Source organism: Camelus ferus, chromosome 1 (genome assembly GCF_009834535.1).
Source record: "Camelus ferus isolate YT-003-E chromosome 1, BCGSAC_Cfer_1.0, whole genome shotgun sequence".
Classification (NCBI taxonomy): Eukaryota; Metazoa; Chordata; class Mammalia; order Artiodactyla; family Camelidae; genus Camelus; species Camelus ferus.
Genome location: NC_045696.1, coordinates 52,539,348 through 52,565,473, shown reverse-complemented (window position 1 = coordinate 52,565,473; position 26,126 = coordinate 52,539,348). Strand labels below are relative to the sequence as shown.

The following is a 26,126-nucleotide window of genomic DNA, read 5'->3' as shown; positions in this document are numbered from 1 at the left end:
AATGGAGGGATGGATCCAGTAGGTATTTCTCACTGGAACAAACCTAAAACACAAAGAGTATGTGGGAGGGTACCTGAATATACAAGGAGCCAGGAGAACTCACTATAGTGAAATAATAGCTGGTTCCAAAAATAAACCATCAGAGGTGTTAAAATGAAATAGCTTGCTTTTTGAATGTCAAACAACTTCCTGCAGGAACTTGTGCAATGATATCACTAAGACTCCAAAGTCAGCCTCTAAAATGTTGTCATCTCTTCACACTTAAGAAGAAACCTCAAAGCTCCCAAAGGAAACTACAATTTTATTTCAAAAACTTGCTTTGAACTTTGAAAATAAAACAAGAATATGTATTATTAGAGATCTAGTCCTGATTTTAAAGGTTGATGACATGCAGGCACCCCTATCTTGGTGCCTCGAACCAGGCAAAGAACAGTGGGTGAGAAAAAAGGGCAACAGATCGCCAGCACAATCATCTCCTAACACAGAGATGGCTTATCGGGACTTCTTTTCCATTGCTCTGCCATCCTCCCTCTTAGCTCTTTAACTTTACCTTAATTTCCCTCCTAGGAATACAGGAGACATTGACTGAATACATATTCCTCTTCCTCTTTCTTCCTCTCCCTAATTTTCTTTAACTTTCCCTTAATTTTCTTTTTTTCTATTCTCTTCACTTAATTTTTTTCCCCTTTCTCCTCTCCTTTTCCCATCTCCCTGGCCTTCTCTGTATGTCTTTCTCTTTTCCTAACTTTAAAGTTATGCCATAAAACTGAAATGTATTTCTTATTATTTCTTGCAATCACTGAATTGACATCTAATCTTAAAGTAAATGATGACAATGTTATGTATGTGTACACACACACACACAATGTCAGATTGTTCTTTAGGAACAACAACAAAAAAGAAATGTAGTTGATTTTACATGGGCATTCTGCTGCGGTTTTTTTTTTCCTTTCTTGTTTCTCCTGTGGTTCCCCCATCACATAGCATCTTGGCTTTTCAGAAGTAGTACCTTGACCCATGAATCTGCTGCTGACCTTTCAAAAGATCAATATATCACCACATTAGACTTTTTTAATCCTTTAAAATGAATAGAAACTAATGCCAAACTTTCCCTTTGCAAATGTAAGCATTTTTGGAAGGTGAGAGGAAAGGAGCTGTTTGGTGCTATATTTTACACAATTAAACAACGTGCCATCTTGGCACAGCACTCCGGGAAAATACATCATGCCTATGAAAGATTCTTTTCTAGGGTCATTATCTACCCCAGCCACACAGCATCCACTTTCCCCTTCTACCAGGAGTGTCCAGGCCCCTATACACAGTGTAGAGCTCTATCACATCACACCATTTCTTATCTCACAACCTATTTCTGGGCTCATTTATATGCATGCAAAAGTGGGTTTCTGTCCCCTGGAGAGCTGGCAGGCACCCTGCGGTCTGATTTCTCTTGTCCCTGAACATTAGATACTCTGTTGCCAATGAAAAGTCACCAGAGAAATCACATAGATTGACAGTCTTGGAAATTTCACTTTTATCTCAGTTGATTAGCATGTTTTTTTTTTTCCTTCCTACTATCAGCACAGAAAGATGATAAGTTAAGGAAAATGTAAAGTTAATGCTGATGGAAAGGCAATACAGAAGTTGAGAATTGTGCAGTTCAGTTTTCAATAGTAAGAAGACAAATTTCTACCACTGGTTTCTCTGCCACAAAAAAATATAGAGGCTCCAGCAAATGTTGCTGGAAAGTGAAGTTCTCTTAGATGAGCCTCACTTTTCCATTGTCTTTCATTATGAAATCAAGAGTGTGCTATGCTAGAACACATCAATTTCTCTCTTTTTCAGTGCCAAAGAACTTAAGCTAGAACTCATGTTAACTGCCTTCACATTCCTGCCTAAGTATTCCCTGAAATCTGCTTCTGCCTTTTCCACCTTATGGAATTCTTTCTCAAGTGTCACCAATGATCTCCCATTTGTCAGGTCCAATCTCTCCTCGGGTTTCACCCTCCTGAATGTTGTCAGCCTCTTTATGATTTCTGACACTGTTGAGCACCTGCTCCTTCATTCTTGGCCTTCTCTTGTTTCCATGACATTGTATTCCTTTGTTCTCCAGCCTTAATTAATGATTCTTCTCTGTCTCTTTTGCTGGCTCTTCTCCCTCCTCCCATGACCAAACTGTGGGTTTCCATCAAAGCTATTATCTTGGCCTTCTGCTCTTCATTTTCAATTTCTTCTACAATTATTCCATCTTGTCATCTTCAATGAATATTCCTACGTATAGACTCTAACTGCCAACTTCAACATTGCTCAATCAAAAAACTACCTTAATTTAAACTGTCTATGGAGCATATTTACATGGATAGCTAGCCAATGACATCTTAAATTTACCTTAATTTCAATGCACTCAAAGTTTGCCTACTCATTTTCTCTTCTCGCCTTCCACTAGGATGCACTATGTATCTCCACCAAACACCATGCCTCAAAACCAAACTACAGAACAATTTTAGCCAACACCAACGCATTCTGCAAGCTACTGCCTTAGATTAAGAACTTCTATAATGCTCCAATGTCTGCTGCATTCAATTCCAACTCCTGTGCATGGCTTTCAAGATTTTTCACATATAGTATTGATCTACCTAATTTTGGTTTCCATGATGCCAATGTGAGCCATCACTGCTGGTCAAGAAAGTCTCTTCATTGTGGACATACTCCTCTAACAACCCATTCTACTTCTCCAGATTTGGCTCTTTCCTTCTAGGTGGAACTAATTTGCCTGGTCAATATATCTATTGGCTGATTCTAACTTCTTGTGGGACAGACAGTTGTGTGATAACCAGTCATCATCTGGCAATAATCAGTGGTTTACAGAAAGACATTGTATCTCAGTGGTTAAGAACTCAATCTTTAGAGAGTAAGAGTTGTGTTGAAATACAGTTCACCTGTGGTACAACCTTGAGCAACTTCTATAAGCTCCAGTTTCTTCATTTATAAAATGAAAAAAAATGTACTATCTACCACATAGAGTTGTTGGGAGGAATACTGGAAATAATGCATGTGAACTTAGCACAGGGCCTACCCCTTAATAAGTGCTTTTTAAAGTTAGTTATTATTGTGATTGCTTTGGCAGCACATATACTAAACTTAGTTATTATTATTATAAAATGTATCTGTCTTCACCCTGTTGAACCCAATTTCATAATTGTTTTATTTATTAAATCAATCCTAGGTGGGAATAGATTTAATAGTAATCATGCATTAAAGACTGAAAACATACTAACACTGGATATTAATAAGTTACAGGAGACTAGAAGGTCACATGTGCATTAGATGGCAGGTAGATGATGGTACCAGGAGGGCAAGCTCTCTATTTTGCTCACCATTGTATCTAAGGTGGCATACAGCGAAGAGAAAATAGTTGGTTCTTCATACATATGTGTTGAATATACTACATAGAATCCCCCAATCTGGAACTTGAATCTAAGACTTACTGAATTCCTCAAGTTCAGTTCTCCACTTAGTAAGTTTTACTAAGCTGAGCAGAGCCCTTTGAGAAGCTCGCCTAGATCTCTTCCTCATGGTGGGTCACCAGGAACTCCTCCCAACGGGTGACTGAGAGGACGGCAGTCAGTGGCTTTATGGTTCGTTGTCTTCATTCACCAGTTTGGCCTCCATCTTCACTCATAGTGATAAGAATTCTCCTTGAAAGCAGTCCAGAAGTAATGCTTTTAAATGATTATTAGTTTCAAGTAATCCCTTAGGAAAGGACATGATGCGACCATAGAAAAAGTGTTTGGAAACACCTGTATATGACAAAGTTTAAATGATTCCATATACAATTTGTCTATGAAAGTATCTTTAACATCAAAATTAAGATAATAATATATCCTCACTGATTTTCTAATTATGTGCAGGCAGCATTAACACAGGTATATAAGGAGATCTGGTTCCTAGATAAAATTGTGCAATGAAACAAATTTCCTTGGTATCCTCCACACCTTCTCCCACATCTTCAAGTTAACTATTTTTCCTCTATCTTATTACTCTTAGGAACAGTTCTCAGGCTGACAAAAATAAAAACCCACCTAATGGAGCCACACACAGGATCACCCTCTTCAAGGTTTTTCAGGGTCCAAAAGCACATTTTCTTTTTCTCCCTCCTATTCTTCCTTTGCTTATACCTCCCATTTCCTGCAACAGCTAAACAAAAAGCAATCTGATAATCATGGTAAAAACTACACATACTGGGGTATGAATGACTGAGAAGCTCAGTATTCTCAGAGATGTATCTACTTTTAAAATATAAGCTAATTAACACACTTGAATCTCTGATTTTTGAGCTGCCAGAATCTTAGATTTGGATATCTCATATAAGTCCACAATAGATTCCTCAAAACTTAATCACAAGGAAATGTTCATCATTTCCCCTTCACCTTACCATGTCTTGAAGGGCAAGCAGATAGCAGCATTAATTGCCTTTGGAATCACTGCAGTCATTGTTTAGTGGTGGGTCATCACTAACATTAGCTACTCCTCCATCAGGCATATTAAATGCCATCCAATTTTGTCAGTTCAATCTCCTCCATGCTTCTATTTGCAGAGAATTTTTCTAAGTATTATTATACATGGTTATTAAAAAATACATATAATAACCACATGGTCCCTTCCCTAAAGAAGGGTTAGTCAGTTTTCCAATTCCATTGTTCCCAGATGGTGATTAACAGAAAGTTTTTAAAAGGTCCAGATAATAAATATTTCAGACTTTGTTGACCAAGAGCCAAAATCAAGGCTATTATGTAGGTATTTATATGACTAGAAAAAATTTCCACACGTATTTTATTCATGAAATTAAAATCATTATTTATAAACACTGAAATCTTAATTACATATGCTTTTTATGTGTCACACAATATTCTTTTAATTTTTTCCCTCAACTATTTAAAAATGTAAAAACCATTCTTTGCTTGTGGTCCTACAAAAGCAGACTAGGAGGGGTGAGTTAGATAAGGTGGGAGGCAAGATCTGGGTGTAGTTTGTCAAAATCTGTTTTTGGAAATACCTAACATGGAATCCATTCATCTAAGTTTCCAACTTTATGTGCTGCTGAAGCAAGCACTAAGTTCCTAACTTTAAAAGGAAATACAATGTATTATTAAATATCTTTGAGTTGGGTACCCATGATCTGCGAGATGCAATAGACAATGTACAGAGTATTTTTACCAGGACTCTCTTGAATGGTTACAAGCTACAAGGCTAAATTAAGTCAGCAGAAGCAAAAAAGGAGACGTGTTACAGGCTAAGATAAGAGGATCAGTGTTAGAGGGTTGAAAGGATGAGAGAAATAGGTGAGGGTGATTTTCAAGAGGTACAAACTTCTGGTTACAAAATAATGGAATCAATGGTATGAAATATACAATGTGGGGAATACAGTTAATAATAATGTAATACCTTTGCAATGGTGACAGATGGTCACTAGACTTACTTGGTGATAATTCTGTAGTGTATAGAAATATCAAATTGCTATGTTTGTGCCCCAGGAACTAACATTGTGTTGTAGGTCAGTTATGCTTCAAAATGAACAAACTCACAGCAAAAGAGATCAGATTTGTGGTTACAAGAGATGGGGAGTTGTGGGGAGGGGCAATTGGTATAAATAAGGTAAGTACTAAAGATGTAATGTACAACATGATAGACATAACTATACTGCTGTTGTTTTATGAAAGTTGTTAAGAGTAAATCCTAAGAGTTCTCATCACAAGGAAAACAGTTTTTTTTCTTTTTCTTTTTCTTTTATTTTGTACCTATATGAGATTATGGATGTTCACTAAACTTACTGTGTTAATCATTTCATGATGTACATAAGTCAATCATCATATTGTACTTCTCAAACAAACTGCTGTATGTCAACTACATCTCAATAAAACTGAAAGAAAAAAAATAGAGTCACTGGTAGGACTGATGAGAGAGAAGGTTTCAGGTGAAACTTGAAGGACTATTAGAGTTTTCTATCCCTGTTATCTCTCTGCTTCTCTCTGAGTACAGATTCCCAGGCTTTTTTTTTAACTGAAGTCAGTTACAATGTGTCAATTTCTGGTGTACAGTATAATGTCCCAGTTATACACACACACACACACACACACACATACATACAAATATATATTCTTTTTCATTAAAGGTTATTACAAGATATTGAATATAGTTCTCCGTGCTATATAGAAGAAATTTATTTTTTTTTTTATCTATTTTTGTATATAGTAGTTAATATTTGCAAATCTTGAACTCCCAATTTATCCCTTCCCACCCCCTTCCCCCTGGTAACCATAAAACTATTACGAATGCAAGTCTGTTTCTGTTTTGTAGATGAGTTCATTATTCCACTCTCAGCTACTGCACAAGGGTCTTCTCCACAAAATAGAGAATATAGCTACAGACAGTATTAGGCTCACATGCCAGCTTGCCTATGTCAAGAGGATGGTTTCTCTATCTCTGGTTCAGTCTATACAATCTCAGGAAGGATCATGGTAGCAGATGCTATCAGTACTTCACCCATATCCTCTGAGGCTCAGGTCCATTTTTTTATGCACCTGTCTCCTGGTGTGCTGTCACTCTCAACAGCCAACGCCTGCATCTCTTTGTTGGAGGACTTGGCCCCAGGCAGCTGGAACTAGCTTGGTCTGCCCACACAGATTGCTAGAAGTGTTTGGAAGTCTATGTCCCTGTCAGGTAGTCTTCAAACAATGACTGACAGATGTGGAAATACACCTTAGCTCCCTTACCCAAAAGTGGGGTGTAGCCTACAGTTTTCAGAGCTTTCCTATGGGAATGAACCAAAGGTACCTGTGTAGGAAAGAGTTAACATAGCAGGATTGAAACTGCTAGCCTTAAAAAGGTCCACTAGCAAGGTTGGTATCTGGGAACCTGGATTTTAGAAGGGTTTCCACACCACTCCCTGATGAGGGTCACTGTACCTGAACAATATAGTTTATGCTGAACATATGCTTTCTTTCTGGGAGTTTGGAACTTTGGTAAGAGTCAGGCTGAGGATGCCTATGTGAATAGCCCCAAATAAAAGCCTTGGGCATTCAGCCTGTAAGGAACTTCCCTGGCTGGAATATATCATACGTGTTGTCACAGTTCTTCTACTGGAGAAACTGTGTCTTGCATGACTCCACTAGAAGAGGATTCAAGAAAACCCATGCCTGCCTTCCTCTGAACCTTACCCTATACACCCCTTTCCTCTTTGCTCATTTTGCTTGGCATCCTTTCACTCAGAGCTGTCAGCACAATTATATGCTGAGTCCTGTGAATCCTCCTAGTGAATCATCAAACCTGGGATCGGTCCTGGGGACCCCGACAATATCCTTCGTAGGACCTTCCTTGACCCCACAGCCTTGCTTGGTGTTCTTCCTTCCCGAGACCACATCCTTCTCTAACTTTCCTCTGAATGTTTCTTAGACTATTTCCTAATAAAGCATTTTCACAGCACTCATCTGAGGGTCTATTCCTGGGAAAACCAATCTAAGATAGATTCCATTTCAAGCCTTAAGTAATGACTGTGATCAGGAAAACAAGGTGTTCTGACTGACCATCCAAATCTTGACTATGTGCTCATAGGTGTGGCCAGGAAGTAAATGGCCTTTCACCAGAAGCAGGTGGAAGGGAGGGCAGGTGCTGCACAAACAGTACCTACTCAAGTTTATGCCTTAGAAAAACGAAAAGTCACTTTATATCACAAAATTTCAATGGAACTCTGAACATTAAATCCATAAAATCCAAAGATATATTGTACTAGATTTATTACACTAAAATTCCATCATGAATTTACTGATCTTTTAAAAAATAATACTAATTAGATGAAGTGTCACACCTGCCAGATGCATCTAGTACCCATAAGCATCTTCTCAACAGGTATTTTTCTCCTACCCTTAAAAAATGGAATCCTGGAACGTGTCCCCTTTTATTTTTTTTGTTTTCCCTAACTAGGGTTTCTTTTATCCATTTGTTTAACAGTCTGATTATAAAAGAAATATATTCACATGGAAAACATTTCAGAAGTTACAGATATGTGCAAAGTAAAGCACAAGTCATTCATAATCTCACCTAACAGATATAAGCATTGTTAAGGCTTTTTGATGAATGTATGTGTATCTGTTTGCTTAAAAAAAAAAAAAAAGCTTTATATGACTAATACCATCTTGTCATTCCCCTTTTTTTAGCACTTAAAAAAAGTGTTACAGACATCTTCCTAGGTCATAATAACTGCACAGAAATCCACCTCATTTTTTATAATGGCCACGTAATACTCTGTGTTATAACCCTCACTATTTAACTATTTCTATATTAATAATGGCATTTAGGTTGCTTCTAATTTTTCAATACCTAAATAATTATGCAGTAAAATACTATGGTACATATTTCTTTAAGAATTTGTGGTAGTATTATTGTAGGATAAATTCCTACAAGTTGATTGGCTAAAACTAAATGCATGCACATTTAAATTTTTGAAAATAATTTTGAAATTGGCTCAAAAGGCTAGACCCATTTTAATCCCCTCACTAGTGTACAAAAGTACTGATTTCTCTGTACCTTCAGCAACATTAAGTATTTTAGGTTTCCAAAAATTTTTCCAATGTGATAAGAACAAATATCTTATACTTTTAATTTGCATGTTTTGATAATCAGTGACTTTGAGTATCTTTCCAATTGTCTGCTAGTTATTGATACATCTACCTCAACATATTAACTTTTAAAATATTTTTTCCTATTTTATAAATAGACTAATAACTTTTTTACATAGGAGCACTTTATAAAATTTTTCTATTGATCATTTATCAGTCATATGTAATACAATGCTTTTCCTATTTTCATTTCTCCCTTAGTATTTTCTCCTTTAGTATTTTTAATGCAAATGTTTTTTATTCTAGACTCAAATTTTAAGTTATCTAATTTGTTCAGTTTACTCTTATGCTTTTCTCACTTTGTTGTCATGTTAACAAAGTGCTCTCCCACCTCTCCCAGCTCCATATTACAAAAACATTTTGCTGTATTTATAATAAAATTGGTACAATGCATTCACCTTTCTCTTTGCATCACTTTATTTCTACTTTGAAGCTTCACCTTTAAAATTTGTGTCCCTTATCATCAAATCCCACTTAATCATCACTTAGTCTAGCTAAGTACATTTCCTTCCTTTCATCTTTGCAAAGCCAATCTTCTATTCTCCTAAATTCCTTATCTGAATTTCACCCAATTTACCTAATTGGTTCTTCTCTATCCATCTAAGGTTTAAGGGAGTGAGCATGCTTTTTCAAGTGCAGATTCATTAGTTACATGCAGAGGATCAGTTCTGCCCTTTTCACATAATGCTTTCCTTTCCGGCTAAATTAATGGGGACCATGTTTCTTGCCCTATCACAGAAAAATTCCAATTTGCACTTGTGTCTCTACACTTCTCTTGTAATGAATCAAGTATGCCCCCAAATTGAAGCTCTGTCCCGTCTCTACTTTTGTCTTCTCAATTGCAATCTCCCTCTTGGCTTTCTTGCTTGTATTAATGGCACCTAGTTACCTAGTATATTAGTTTCCTAAAACTAAATATCACAGACTGCATGGCTCAAACAACAGAAATTTATTCTCTCACAGCTCTGGAGTCTAGGAATCCAAAATCAATGTGTTGCAGAGTTAGTTCCTTCTGTGGGCCATTAAAGAGAAACCTGTTCCATGCCTCTCCTGGCTTCTGGTGGGTTGCTAATGGTCTTTGCCTTTCCTTGGGTTATAGAAACATCACCCCAGTCTCTGCCTTCATCTTCACATGGTATTCTCCCTGTGTGCTGTCTATGTCCAAAGTTCCTCTTTTTATAAGGCTACCAATCATATTCCTTTAGAGGCCCACCCTACTCCAGTATGACTTCATTCTGACTACAAGGATATGTTACTGTGCAGGTTAATGCTATGGGCAATGGGGGCTGATCCAAGTGTCCTAGGAAGGGAACCTCTGAGGATCCTTGGAAAAATATGTCTCAGAAATGTGCAACTGACAGACAAAAGAGATAGATATTTATTCATAAGCTCTTAATTTTCCATCCCCTGTTTATCAAAGTTTGCCCCATTTTTGTGTCAGAATGGCTGAGCAGGTTCTGCAGGTAAGCCTCATGAAGCCTAGGAGCCCCAGATCAGGAAGTAAGAAGAAATATGAGGTGGAGATGACTTGAGATGCTGTCAGATTTTCCTTTGTGCAGCTGGTTGCTGTAGCAATGGCTGGAGTAAATGGGCAGGGTAATGTGATGGGAGATTGAGCATTAGAGGTATCCAATACAAGTAGGAAGAAATGCAGGCTTTGTCTTAAAATCAGTTATGTATCTCTAAAGCTCATGTTTATAATTTCTGTAGAGAGACCAGGAAGTAGCCTGAAGGGAGGTCCTTTTCAGCATAGATAAGAAATTGCCAGTTTCCTGGTACAACATTTGAAAGTTTTATTGGCCACAGTAAACATACAGAATTTATATCATTAATGCTGGTGAGGTCTTTATAAGAAATAAGGAGCACAAAACAAGGAGATGTATGTAATGAGATAAGAAAAAAGATACGTTCTGTTTGGAGAATGTTGAGTTAGAAGTGCCATAGGGCAGTTCAGATGGCAATGTTCATCAGACAGTCAGGAATTAGAGTCTAAGAGCTTAGGTATGGCCTGGAACTGAAAATTAGAAAGCCACCTATAAAAAAATGTTTTAATAAAAAAAGTCAGAAACATGGTTGGAATTATCAGTGGAAACTAGAGAGAGAGAGAGAAAAAAAGAAAAGCTAAATAAAATAAAGTAATATTTATATTTAGAGTTTGGAAAGATGAAGTATCAAAGAATGAGTCATAAGATAGATGAAATAACTAAGGGAATCAAAAGAAGACTGGTCACAGAAGTTAAGAAAAAAGAGAATTCTTAGCAAGAGGAAGCCAAAAATGTCAAATGCTGCAGAGCTGCAAAGCAGTTAAAGGAAATGAGTGTAAATAAGTCCGCAGGTGTGGGTTGCCTATGCTAGTTAACCAAAGGGAATTGTTGGAGCAACTATCCAGATGATTCCATTAAAAAGTGTACTCACTACTGTGCTACCTGACATTTCATGTGTCACCTCAAGAAGCTTACATTACAGTTGAGAATGTAATAACAGAAGATACAGTATCAGATAACAACATGATAAAATTATGTCTACTTAACATCTTAAGGGTTTAGAGAATTGTCTGTATAGAACATAAAGAATAGCAATTGTTTCCAGTTTTGACTATTATAAATAAAGCTCCAATAAACATTGGTGCACAAGTTTTTATGTGACTGTGTCTTTACTTCTATGGCATAAACACCCAAGTGGGCAACTGCTTTTGCTATTATAAATAAAGTACAGTAAACATTGGTGTACACGTTTTTACGTGAATATGTCTTTACTTCTATGGGATAAATACCAGGTGGGCAATTGCTGGGTCACATGGTAGTTGCATGTTTTGCTTTTATAGAAACTGCCAAACTGAGTGGCCATAGCATTTTATATTTCCACCAGCAATGTATGAGTGCTCCAGGTTTTTCATATCCATAATAGTACTTGGTTTTGCCACCACATTTTACTTTAGCCCTTCCAACAGATATGTAGTGATACTTCATTGTGGTTTTAGTTTGCATTTCCACAATGGCTAATGATGTTGAGCATCTTTTTTTATGTGCTTATCTGCCACAGTGTGAAAAATTTTGGTAAAATGTCTTTTGCCCATGTTCTCATTGAACTGTTTACTTTCAGATTGTTCAATTTTGAGAATTCCTTATGTATTCTAGATACTACATGCCCAATATGTGATTTGCAAATATTTTCTTCCACTCTGTAGTATGTCTTTTCATTCACTTAACAGTCTTCTGTGGAGCAAAAATTTTAAATTTTGATGAAGCACAATTTATTTTTTTTCCTTTTATGGTTCATGACTTGGTGTCAAGTCTAACAACTCTGCCTAACCTTAGATACTGAAGATTTTCTTATATGTTTATTTCTTGAAGATTTATAGTTTTACATTTAAGTCTGTGATGCATTTTGAGTTAAATTTTTCTAAAGGTGTGAGATGTATGATAAGGTTTTTTTTTGTTGTTATTATTTTATTTTACTTTATTTTTTTTGGCTAAGTCTGTCCAGTTGCTCTAGCACATTTGTTGAACAAGCCATCTTTCCTACTTTGAACTGCTTTTGTACTTCTGTCAAAAATTAGATGGGCTTATTTTTGTAGGTATGTTTGGGTTTTTATTGTGTCCACTGATCTGTGTATCTATTCCACCACCAATGTCACACTGTCTTGATTACTGTAGCTATATAATAAATCTAGAAATTAGGTGGAATTATTCCTCCATCTTTCTTCTTCTCTTACCTATTCTACTTCTTTTGCTTTTCCATGTAAATCTTTGAATACTCTTGTTTATATCCACAAAAAGTGTAAGTGAGATTTTAATAAGAAATTACATTAAAACCATAAATGAGTTGGGGAAAGACTTGACATCTTTACTATATTAAGTCTATCAATCCATGAACTTGGTATGTCTCTTCATTTATTTAATCTCTTTTATTTCTTTCATCAGTGTTATGAAGTTTTCATCATATACATCTTGTTCATGTTTTTATAGATTTGCACTCAAGTGCATTAGCTTTTCAGACATTATAAATGATATTGCATTTTTAATTTCAGTGTCCATGTGGTCATTGCTAGTATACAGAAATACAATTGATTTAGCATATTATTCTGTATTCTGTGATGTTGCTAAATTCACTTAGATCTAGAGTTTTGTTTTATTCTTTTGTGGATTCCCTACATAGATAATTATGCCATCTGCAAGTAGGGGCAGTTTTATCTCTTCCTTTCTGATCTGTATTCGTTTTATTTCCTTTTCTTGTCATAATGCACTTGATACAACTTCTACGCTATGTTGGATTAAGAGTGGCGAGAGTGGACATTCTTGCCTTGTTCCTGGATCTTAGTGGGTAGGCATCCAGTCTTTCACCATTAGACATAATGGTAGCTGTGGGCTTTTTTTGTTAATTCTCTTTATCAAGTTGAGGAAATTCTTTATTCCAAGTTTTTGAAGAGGTTCTATCATGAATGGATATTGAATAAGTTCCTTAATTTAAAATATCCTTTACTGAGGGCAGAGCCAAGATGGCGTAATAGAGAGACTCATAGCTCACCCTCTCCCACAAATACACCAAGAATTACATCTACAAATCCATTGAATCACACAGAACACCTACTGAACTCTAGCAGACTGTTTCTCATTTTGAAATACAGGAGGAATAAATTCTCACAAAATCCAATAAACAACAAGTTTATACTGTATATCACAGGGAACCATATTTAATATCTTGTAACCTATGGTGAAAAAGAATATGAGAATGAATGTATGTATGTTCCTATGTGACTGAAGTATTGTGCTGTACACTATAAACTGACACAACATTGTAAACTGACTACTTCAATAAACATATATTAAAAATATAAAATAAAATATCCTTACTTATTCACATACTTGGGCCCTTTTCAGTTTTACATTATTACAAAAATACTTGAGGAAAGTCTCAAGACAAAGGAGAGACTTGAGGAGGATAGATGGCAGGAAGAAAAGAACAAACTCAAGTGAGAGGAATACTGTGAGCAGTGTCTTAGGAAAAACAAATCACTGAGGGGAAGAAGAGAGATGTAATTTTATTTTTGTTCAGGTTGACTGTGTATACATCTAATTGACTGTCTGTAAGATGCCACTGTATTTAGCCTGCTTTGTCTTCAGAGCTTCCCCAAACCATACGATCTCAGATGAGTCAATGAAACAGAATGACCTAATAGGAAGACAATGGAATGGGGACCTAAAAGATAAAGGATGGGCACTATTACCGCCGTTTACTGGGTAGTGCCTTTGTTAAGACCCCTGTTCTGTCTTATCCACTGCTTCAGTATCAGAAAGACAGTGCAGTGATAAAAAACTCAACCTGCAGGATTCTTAAGAATATCAATTGAGGTATTTTAATTAAACACAGGTTATATTGTCAAAACATTTTATCAATTATTTGCCCATTTTCAAAAATATTTGTCATTATTCAGGGTCTTTTATGTTTCAAAAGATTGCTCAGTTTTTAATTTATATATTTTTTCAAATCTAAAACATACAAATTAAGTCTTTCAAACAACATGAAATGCAATTAACTTATAAAAATTTGCACATATTTAACATATTCACCTTGATGAGTTTAGATGTACACATACACCCATGATGCCATCACCACAATCAAGGTACTAAGCATATTCATCACCTCCAAACACTTCCTTGTGTTTGTGTGTGTGTGTGTTGGGGAGGTATGATAAAAACACTTAACGTGAGATATATTCTTTTAACATATTTTAAAGTACACAAGTACACAATATTGCATTGTTAACTATAGGTACTACATTGTACAGAAAATCTCTAGTAGAACTAACTCATCTTGCATAACTAAAACTTTATACTCTTTGAGCAATAGTTCATCATTTCCCTTCTCCTTCCAGCCCCTGGTACAAAATAGAACTTTGACAATAATAGAAAAGGTATATTGATTATTCTATATTCTTTCCCCAGTGTTTTATTATTTTATTTTGGTTTCTTTAACATTTTCAATATTTCATTGTCTGAGAGTTTAGACTCCCCCTGCCCCCAATTAATGTTACATGCTATTATCATGAGCTAATAGAGCTAACTCTCTTTTAAGGAAACTTGTTTAAGTTGGTCTGTATGTAAGATACAGATTCTTTCAAAAGCCACTTTCTCAAAGACATTCTTAATGAAGCAGTTTGTAAAAGAGACAACAGAAAAAGTAAGTGCTCTCCATGTAAAATAAATCATAGCAACTTTCAACTATAAAGGGGTAGTATTGGAGCAGGGGGTTGTTTTGTTCTTTGGTAGAATACATATTTTCATCTTCTGTTTAGAGACAGTCTAGTTCTGGGACAAGTCTTATAGTCTCTGTACAGACATTATAGTTTGCCCTTTCTTTCCCTTCCTCCCCCTCTCCCTTCCTCCCTCCCTCTTCTCTTTCTGTCTCTGTTTTCTTCCTCCCTTCCTTCCTCCCTTCCTTCTTCCCTCCCTTCCTCCTTCCCTTCCTCCCTCCCTCTTTCTTTCTTTCTTTCTTTCTTTCTTTCTTTCTTTCTTTCTTTCTTTCTTTCTTTCTTTCTTTCTTTCTTTCTTTCTTTCTTTCTTTTTCTTTCTGCTTTTGCTTTGTAGAAGGAAGAAATAGGCAATCTGAGAGAGGCAGCTGAAAGCCACGTAGGATTACATTAGCACACTATAATAAAAGAAGGACTCAAGCGAATGCATGAATATATTGAAACAGAGAAGTGTCAAGTGCTTTAGATACCAAACTAACTTGAATTTTTACATCTACCTGCCATCCCCAGGTGTATATCTCTATCTTTAGTTCCTCATCATATACAACAGTGCCTGGCAAATGGTAGGCTTTTGAGGAATATTTGTGAAATGAATTAAATAATCAATGAGAAGAAATAATAAAGATCAAATAGATACTAGGTATTTTAATAAAAATCTAGAAATTATATTCCAATGCTATTAAGCTAGAGTTGATAACCAGTAAACCATAAGGGTACATACATGTTTATTATATAAGAAATTAAAAGGGCATAAAAGGTAAAAATGTAAAGGAGAATAAGGCCTTTCCTAACCATTCTTGCTTTAATGTCTTCATTAAATTTATCACTTTCTGACATTACATTATATATTCATTTATTTATGTTTATTATTGGCATCTGTTAATACTCTAGAAGATTTATAAAGGTAGGAACTTTGTCTTGCTCACTACTAACATTCCTAGTACCTGAAATAGTACTGTCATATGATAGGTGCACAATAAATATTTGTCAAATGAAAGAACGATTGAGGGAGACTGGCATCTAATAACATAGAAAGATCTTGAAAACATATTACAACAAAATGAAACAACTTTTTTAATAGGTGAGTGGGAGGCAAGCTGTGGTTGAAGAGATATTTTCACATTTTAATCTATATGCCTATGTGTTGCTTGAAGTTCTGGAAACAAGAATGTGATTAAATGTTTGTTTAGCAATTTAAAAAATTATGTTTCTAAAAATTAGGCAGTTTTTACCTTGTATATTTGTTTTCTAATTGAAATCACACAAAATAATTTTGAATATAATAGAGAATCGTGGTTATTCCACATTCTTTTTTCCATGTTTTTAAGTTTATATTAATAAGCAATTCTTGAAAATTTGGGAAAATTTGTTTAACTGTACCTGAACCTGGTTTATTTTATCTGTAAATTCAGTCATTCAACAAACACTAACACAAGACATTCCTGGAGCCTTTCAAGGATACAAAATGGAGTAGAGTTCATACATAAGCTTGGAAAAAGTTTGGGAACTGTCATTTCCATCTTTACAGCATAAAAAAAACTGAAACAAAATTAAAATTAGTAACTTGTCTTGGGCAAGTTTATCAAAGTCACAGAGCAAACAGTCACCCTTAAATCTAGAGAGACAACCAAATATGGAGAGTAACAACGAAGATCATTACCAGGAGTAGGGAGCCTGTAGAGTCAGTAATGATAAGAATGCTGAAATGATCATTTTGATGAATTGCTGGAGGTTGAGTGTGTACTACCATAAGAGTGAGAAACTCTTGGAAGGTACAGTCTTAGGGGCAGTGGGGAATATTTTAATGGCTTTGACCCTCTAGGAACCTCACCAGGTTTTCATAGTTAAGAGACAAGAAAAAAATCAGCTCATTTCTCTGGCAAAGGGAAGAGAAAAGTGACCATTTGTAAATATGTCCAAAGCATTTCCCATAACAAAGGTCTGCTCTCTAGGGAAAAAAGAAGCTATATTTAAGCTTGGGAGGGACATTTCCCTAACTCCCTCTACTCTTCCTGTTTTATGTAAAGGTGGGGTGAGGGAAGGTAAGAAGGTTTGGAGGAGCAAAGGTGAAGGTCACAGCCTGTTGACAAAGGCCCACTAAAAGATTAAAATTTAATTATAAATTACAGAATAATTCCCCTCCCCCACTCCATATTACCACATATACACGGCTTCAGAAACCGTAACAGTATATTAAAGCTGAAAGAACTGCAAGACTAAGACTCTATTTAAGAAAAGTCTGTCTAAATACATCAATTAAAGACATTAGAGTGCATAAAAAAACAAGCCCCAACTATGTATGTTCTCTACAAGAAACCTACTTTAAATATAAAGGCACAAAGGGATGAAGAAAGATATAAGAAAGGGGTCAATTCTTTAAGAGGACATAACAATCATTAAAGGGTATGCATATAACAGAGTGTCAAAACAATGAGAAAAAAACTGATAGTACTACAAGGAGAAATGACAAATCCATGATTCTAGCTGGACAGTTAACTCCTTTATTTTGGTAATTAACAGACCAAGAGGCATAATGTTAGTAAGGATAAAGTTGACTGAAACAGCACTATCAATCAACTTGATCTAATGGATATTTATAGAATTCTCGATCCAATAACATCAGAATACATATTCTCCTTAAGCTCATATGGAAAATTCACCAAGATAGAGCACATCTGGGGCCATAAAACACACCTTGACAAATCTAAAAACCTAGAAATCATGCAAAATATATTCTCATATCTCAACTGAATTAACAGAGAAATCAATAACAGAAGGATATCTAGAAAATCCTCAAATATTTGGAGATTAAACAACACACTGCTAAATAACATATAGGTCAAAGAAGAAATCTCAAGGGAAATTTAAAAATATATTTTTAATTTAATGAAAATATAACTTATTGAAATGTGTGGAATGGAGTATAAGCAGTATATAAAGGGAAATTTATAGCATTAAATCTTACATTTGAAAAGAAGATCACAAATTAGTAGTCCAGGCTTTCACCTTAGGAAACTAAAAAAAGAAGTGAATTTTAAGCCAAAGACAGGAAGAAGAAGAAAAAATTTTAAATTAGAGCTGAAATCAATAAAGTTGAAAACAGGAAAACAGTAGACAAAATCAACAAAATAAAAGCTGGTTCTTTGAAAATAGCATTAAATTGATGAACTGCTAGTTATGCTAACCAGGAAAAAAAGATAAAAGACACAGATTATCAGTATCAGAAATAAAAGATATTTTCATTACTACTGACACATGGACATTAAAAGGATGAAAATGGAATACTATGAACAACTGTGTAATCACACCTTTGATAACTTAGATGAAATGGACCAATTCCTTGAAGGTTACAAACTATGAAAAATTAAAAAAAACAAAATAGATAATCCAAGCCAGACTATATTTATTAATTCAATATATTAAATCAATAACTAATAGTCTTCCTAAACAGAGCACCAGGCCCAGATGGTACAGACTGTTGAAGGAAGAAATGACAGCAATTCTTTACAATCTCTTCCAGAAATCAGTAGCAGAGAGCACTTTCTATTGCATTCTACAAGGCCAGCATTACCCTAACACCCAAACCAGATAAAGACATAATAAGAGTGGAAAACTATAGACCAAAATAGATGCAAAAATTCTCAACCAAATATTAGCAAAGCAATTCCAACAATGTATAAAAAGGATTTGAAAACCACAACCCAGGAGGAATTTACTCTACTTATAAAACACTGGTTCAGCATTTGAAAAATCAGTTACTGTACTCTACCAAATCAACATGCTAAAGGAACCATGTGATTACATCAATTTTAAAGAAAAACTATTTGACAAAATCTAAAGCCCATTTATCATAAAAACTCTCAGTACACTAGGAATAGAGAGGAACTTCCTCAACTTGATAAAGAATATCTACTCAAAGCCTGCAAGTAACATTATAGTTAATGGTAAGAAACTGGAGAATTTCCCTCTGATTGGGAAAAGGTAAGGATGTCCCCTCTCACCAGTCCTATTCAACATTGTACTAGAAGTTCTAGCCAGTCCATTTAGACAATACAAAGGAAAAAAAGTATACAGATTAAAAAAGAAGGAATAAAAATATCATTGTTCCCAGAAGGCACAGTTGTCTATGTAGAAAATCTTGGAGTTGAAAGAAGGAAAAAAAAAAAACAAAAAACAAAACCTGGAACTAATAGGTGATTATAGCAATCTGTCAGGATACAAGTTTAATATACAGAGGTCAAGTGTTTTCCTTTATACTAGCAGTGAATAATTGTAATTTGAAATTAAGAACACAATGCCATTTAAATTAGCAACAAACATTGAAATTCTTAGGTATAAATCTAATGATATACGTACAGGATCTGTATGTGGGAAACTACAGATCTGATGAAAGAAATCAAAAAAGATCTAAACAGAGAGCTGTACCATATTTATGAATTGAAAAATTCAATATTGTTAAGATGCCAAATCTTCTCAACTCCTCTATAAATTCAATGCAGTTCTATTCAAAATCACAACAAGCTCCTTTGTAAATATCTGTAAAGTGATTCTAAAATGTATATGGAAAAGCAAAAGACCCCAAATAGCCAATATAATATTGAAGAAGAACAACACTGGAAGATTGACATCCAACTTCGAGATCTACAGACTTATTGTTAAACTACAGTAATCAATGCAGTGTGGTATTGTTAAAAGAATGGGTACACTGACAAATGGATCAGAATAGAAAGCCCAGAAACAGACACCTACAAATATCATCAACTGATCTTTGACAAAGGCAGAAAGGCAATTTAATGGAGCAGGAAAAGTCTATTCAACAAGTGGCACTGAACAATTAGATGTTTATTTAAAAAAAAATTAGACACAGAACTTACACTTTCATAAAAAGTTAACTCAAAATGGGTCATACACTTAAATGTAATATTTAGAACTATAAAATTTCTAGAAGAACACATAAGAGAAAATCTAGGTGACATCAGACTTGATGATAAGTTTTTAGATACAACAACAAAAGTAGGATTCGTTAAAGAAAAAAATAATAAGCTTGACTTTATTGAAATTAAAAAATTTCTACTCTGTGAAAGACACTGTTGAGAGAATGAAAAGGTAAGCCACAGACTGGAAGAAAATGTTCACAAAACACATATCTAGTAAAGATCTTGTATCCAAAATATAAAAAGAATTCTTAAAATTCAGCAATTAGAAAACAAACAACCCAATTTAAAAATGGGCGAAAGATCTGAATAGGCACCTTACCAAATAAGGTATACAGATGGCAAATAAGCATATAAAAAGATACTCAACATTATATGTCATCAGGGAATTGCAAATCAAATCAACAATAAGATACCATTACACACCTGTTAAAATGGCTAAAATCCAAAACACTGACAACACTAAATGTTGGTGACGATTTGAAGCAACAGGAACTCTCATTCCTTGCTGGTAGGAATGCAAAATGGTACAGCTACTTCAGAAGACAGTTTGGCAGTTTTTTATGAAGCTAATGTAGTCCTACCATATGATTCAACAATCACACTCCAAGGCATTTACCCTCATTTGAAAACTTATGCTCACACAAAAAACCAGCATGCAAATGTTTATAGCAGCTTTATTCGTAATATCCAAAAACCAGAAGTAACCAAGATGTCCTTCAATGGGTGAATGGATACACAAACTATTCTATTCATAAAATAGAATATTATTCAGGAATAAAAAGAAATTACCTATCAAACAATGAAAAGACATGGGGGAATCTTAAATGTAAATGGCTAAGTGAAGACAGCCACTCTGAAAAAGCTACATGTGATTCCAATTATATAACATTCTGGAAAAGGCAAAACTATAGAGAAAGTAGAAACATCAGTGGTTGCTAGGCATTTGAGTAAAGGGGTCAAGGGTTGAATACGTGAAGCATAGGGGATTTCTATGGCAGTGAAACTATTCTACATGATACTAGACATTATGTCTTTCTTTTCAAAACCTATAGAACTTTACAGCACAAAGAATGAACATTAATGTATAGAAATTAAAAAAATAATTTAGAAGTACAGAAAATCTCATAAAGGAATGCAGATTTTGACAAATGGGCCTGTTTTATAAAAGTATAAAAGAAGCTTACTGAATAGGTGTATGGAAAAATGTTGATCTAAGCAATGCTGAAAATGAGTGGAGGCTATAAGACCAGAGGTAAAGGAACTGCACATAAGCACTGTACTTTGGTTGATAAAGTTGTGCTACATGGCAGGATCAGTTAACAATTCTGAAATCACTGTACATGTACACTGGAATCGAACAATTAAGTAGGTGGATGGTGGTTGGTGGGAACCAAGTTTCTCATCGTTAGAGTGGAAGGTTATAGGTAAACAAGAGGATGAGGCTAGAATAATCCACGTGGTAATGGATTAAAGTTGGAGACATCAGTATGACCCATGTTTAGCTTAATAAAGGTACAGATGATTACATATAGAAATATTTGTAGATAAATATATATACATGAGTTAAGATACAGACATATAGAGGAAAAAAAGGAAGAAAAAAGGAAAAAAAAGAAAAAAAATTAAGATATAGACATATATTTCTTTGCTATGTCAGCAGACAGGATCTAGAAACAATGACATAACAGTAAAAATGAGCATATTTAGCACCCAGATCTTGGATTCCAATATCATTTTCCCACAAGAAGAAAATGAGCCTCCTTGGAGAAATAGCTGATTCTGGTACTGAGGCAGGAAATGTACAAGATGCACCTGGAGCATCTTATAGTACCAGGAAGTAAGGAAGTGCTCAAAAAACAAACAAACAAACAACAACAACAACAACAACAAAACCGTAAATTGATGGGATGGGTTCCCATCCCAGCCCACAGATTGAAGAGACATAGGCGCCAACTGAAAGAACCCCTAATGGCTAAAACTGAAACAATTTGAGAAAATAAATAAAGTGCTTTTGGACTATAGCACAAAATATAACATAAATTACATAAGTCCATACTGATATAAATAAATGATTGAATACATTAATAAATGGAGAGATGAGACAAATCTCTCCTGCAAAAGAATTCCAAATAGTGTATGTAGATAATCTGCCCTCAAGGAGGGTCCACAAATCCCTACTCCCTAAGTGTGGGCTGCACACAGTACAAATTGGGAAAGGGGGAGAACGGGTGATGGTTTACAGTGGAAAAGCCTGAAAAACAATACTATAGCTAAATGAACAAGGTCATATCAATATGATATCATGTGCCCTTAATATGATATGATGAAAATGGCACTCTGTCTTTGAGGTTTTCCTCCCCCCAAAAGCCATAACCACAGTCTAAGCATCAGAAAAACAGACAAATTCCAGTAGAGTGGGGTCCTATAAAATACTTGACTAGTACTCTTCAAAACTGTCAAGGTCATCAAGAACAAGGAAATTCTGAGAAACTGTCATAGCCAATAGTAGCCTAATGAGACATGAAAACTGTGATATGGTATCATTATGAGATCCTGGAATAGAAAGAAACATTTGATAAAAACTAAGGAAATCTAGATACACTATGGACTTTAGTTAATACTAACATATCAGTACCGGTTCATTAATTGTGGCCAATGTACCAAACTAAAGTAAGATGTTATTAGGGGAAACTGAATGTCAGGTATATAGGAACTCTCTGTACTGTCTTCTCAATTTTTCTGTAAATCTAAAACTGTTATTAAAAATAAAGTCTGGTTTGAGAACTAAATGACATATAGTCAAAAAAAAATTTTAATTGATTAAAACATTCTTGGGAAGAAAAAAGGAGCAAACCTAGTTCTGACCTGCAGATGTTCACTAGGAGAAAATTAGTAAACAAGTAACTGTAAAACAAAATGGTTCTATATAAGGAGAGTCAAATGAGTACAAAAAAGATGTGAAGACTGGAAGGGGGTAACAGGAGAAAAGGCATTCCGAATGGAAGAAAACACAGAAAACTACCAGTTCAGCTGAAGAACAATTCTGTGTGGTAAAACAAAACCAAACTAAAACAAACAACAACAACAAAACAAGTGGATTTAGACTCAACTGCACAAATCTTTAAGTGCCTAGTTTAGAATTTTGGTAATTTATTAAGAATTACAATATTTATACTGCTCATCAATGCTGTTTAAGACCAATGGTTTAAACAAAGCATTTTATTTCTTACTCAAATTGAGACATCTCGAAGAACATTATTGAGCAGAGTTACACCCCGGATAAGATAAGATTAATGAAGTATTTCAGAATGGGTTGCAGAGAATTTTTCCACAACTAAAGTTAATAGGAAAAAATATTTCTAAAGTTTTAGAAATAAAAATTAAATTTTGCAGGCTAACATGAAGTCAATATATAATGTTTTGGTTATTAATATTTCTCTTACTTATTTCATCTCTACTCTGCTGCAAGAGTATAATGTCTTTTTAATAAAAGATCAAACATAGCAAGGTGTTATCCAGATTTCTCTTACTGAAACAACCCCCCCAAAAAAATTAAACAAGTTTCAAATATTTCCATAATATCTTAAAAAATAGTTACCTTGGAGGAGACTACATAGTGACTCAAAAAAAGGCTTTTAAAAGTACATTTGGTTAAAGTAGAGATTTGGGGTCAATCAGAGCTGGGTTTTAAACCTGGCTCCACCATCTACAACCTACGTGACCCTGAGTGAGTTACTTCACCTATTTAAACCCCACTTTTCTTCTGTAAATTTGGGACAATAGTCTTTTCCTTAGTTTTCCTATGACATTTAAAGAAAAAAATACGTATATGTCTCAACTTCTGGCACATCATAAGCCCCAATAAATGTCAAGTATTACTATTTTAAAATAGTAATTAACAAGGCACTTCATAAACACTCTAAAATAGTACTTTTTATCTTACACCATGCCTTTCCATATGTGAATATAAATAACCATCTTGTAAAAGGCATGGGTAAAGACACTTCTACATTTTATAAGCCACATTTGGCAAAGCTCTGGCCTTCTGAAGGCTTTACCCATTGTTCTCAGATGGCCGCCTTTTCAGTTGATCTTTATGATAAATAAAGGAACACAACAATTTTCTCTCTCATCTCACCCTGAACCTAAGATGTTGCTGCTTGCTACCTCTGCCTTGCAGGATACTGCGTGGAATACAGTGCAATTAGCTAAGGAAAGGTTAAATGCACTTTAATTCCATATATATAGGGTGATAATTCAAGTTCAAATGTGTTTTCAAAATGCAGCACCTCATAAATAATGAAACCAAGAGTGGTGTGAAGGAAAGGAGATTATCATACCAGATATTCTCCACAGTCACTGCCATTTTTACATCCAGGGAAAGACCAGGTTTCCAGAACCTGTGAACAACATTGGTTAATCAGTAAGTAGAGCATCTATGGGACCAGAAGTTTATCTAAGCACCCTTTTTTGAGCATTTAAAACTCAGAGTCTAATCATCAAATACACAGAAGATTTTCTTCCATATAAAACAATTACAAAATCTGGGTGAACACTATTGGAAGTGGACATTTTATATTTTCAGTTGCAGATCACCAGCCATATGTTAATCTCATACATTCATGAGGGCATGGCTCCATAGGTGGTGGTTCCAGAATACAAACAGTGGAATTAGAAGCAGCTTAGGTATAATGAAAGAACAGTCTATATGTTAACTAAAGAAAAGAATAGAAACATAAATAGAGAAAAAATGTAAACTTATGAGAGGATTATCTTTAAAGAGGTAACTAAGGCCTTGTGACAAAAATAAGAGTATGTGACAGAAGCTTTGACATTGTCTGTGCCTGCTCACTTATGTGTTGTGCTTGAGACATAAAATACTGAAGAGAAAAAAGAGACAGCAAAAGAAGAGAGAGTGTGTATGAAAGGACACTATAATCTTAAAATTGAAGCAATAAATTATACCTGGAATCTCCCCAGAGACCTGTGACTAGGAAACTGAAAGCATTTCCTTCTATTTATTTTATAAGTACAATAAACTTTATCAGCTTTTAGTATTGGAAACTTGTGCAGTATTTAAAAGCTGTTTACTTTTGATGTTATTCAGGAGATAGTATCAGGGGGCTAATGAAAAAGAAAGTTGGGCTGGGGTTAGGGGTCTCTTGTGCTCCTGTCCAACAATCAAGATTAATCATAGAGATTTATCATTGTGCTTCCTGGCTCATTCACCAGAGCCAACAGAAGGTGCTGTCTAGCCTGCGATATAACTGGGTGCTCACAGGCACACAGCTTCCTGGCCGTACAGAAGGTCATTATGGATAGACTCCTTGCACCAACACAATAACAGCTGTGCTCGAGGCCTCCAATCAGGAGACATTAATAGAGGAAAGACTGAGCAGAAAAGAGACTTGAGGTGGCTCTGTGTCATATGGTCAGATAAATAAAGACAGGTTCTTTGCAAAGCCACTATCTCACTTCAGTGTCAATGACAACAGTTGATGTGCACTCTGGACCTTAGGTTTAGACCTGAGAAGACTTAGAAGTGGTAAAGGACAGTTCATCCAGGACTTAAATCTCTTTCTAATAAAAATGCAAATTTCAAGTTGTAGATCAAAGGCTGTAAATTTAAAACTTAGGCACTCTCAAATAATCTTTACAAAATTCTTCCCAGTGTGCCCACATTTTTGGTGGGTCAAAACATCCTTGCCAGGTCCTAGGTATTTACGTGGTCTTCATAGATTTCCCAGACTTTTCAGGGGCTATATAGATAGTGGCTGTTTCCACCCCTGAATCATTACAGAAGTTTGTACAAGTCAGTCAACTGTTTTTACCTTTTCATACCAGTGCCACTGTCTTGCTATTGTCATCCATATGGCAACATCACTCACAATTTTGTCTCAAGCTCCTTCGAAATCTCTCTTAATATACCTAATGCTCATATTTTTAATAGAGACAAGTGTTCTAATAAATTTAGGAAATTCAAAACAAAAACAAATTTTGCCTTAATATTTTATATCACTGCCAGGAATTTGTAAAAAAGCAAATCAAAAACAATTCTTTAAAATCTCAAATTCTTTGACAGTCTGCTTTGCAGAGAAATAAAATTAAACATAAAAATAAAGAGAAGAAACATATCAGCATAAGTAATATATTTAACGAAGCTTGTTTTAATCTTGTTGTTGCTTTTTGTTTTATTTTAGATGGACAACCGTACATATCCCTGAGGGTCCACTTCACTAAAACCACCTAAGTAACAGTGGAAGACTG

At 35.0% G+C, this 26,126-nt stretch overlaps 1 long non-coding RNA gene across 5 annotated transcripts in view; it reads right to left on the bottom strand.

The window, feature by feature from the left end:
• LOC116663657 overlaps window positions 1-26,126 on the bottom strand; it is a 333,860-nt gene that overhangs the window by 92,660 nt on the left and 215,074 nt on the right. Inside the window, exon 3 of one of the 5 annotated variants that reach the window (XR_004319919.1) lies at window positions 24,200-24,259. The exons of the other annotated variants lie outside the window; for them this stretch is intronic. This is a non-coding gene — a long non-coding RNA (uncharacterized LOC116663657). The remainder of the gene's footprint in view (window positions 1-24,199; window positions 24,260-26,126) is intronic. 5 annotated transcript variants of the gene reach the window in all.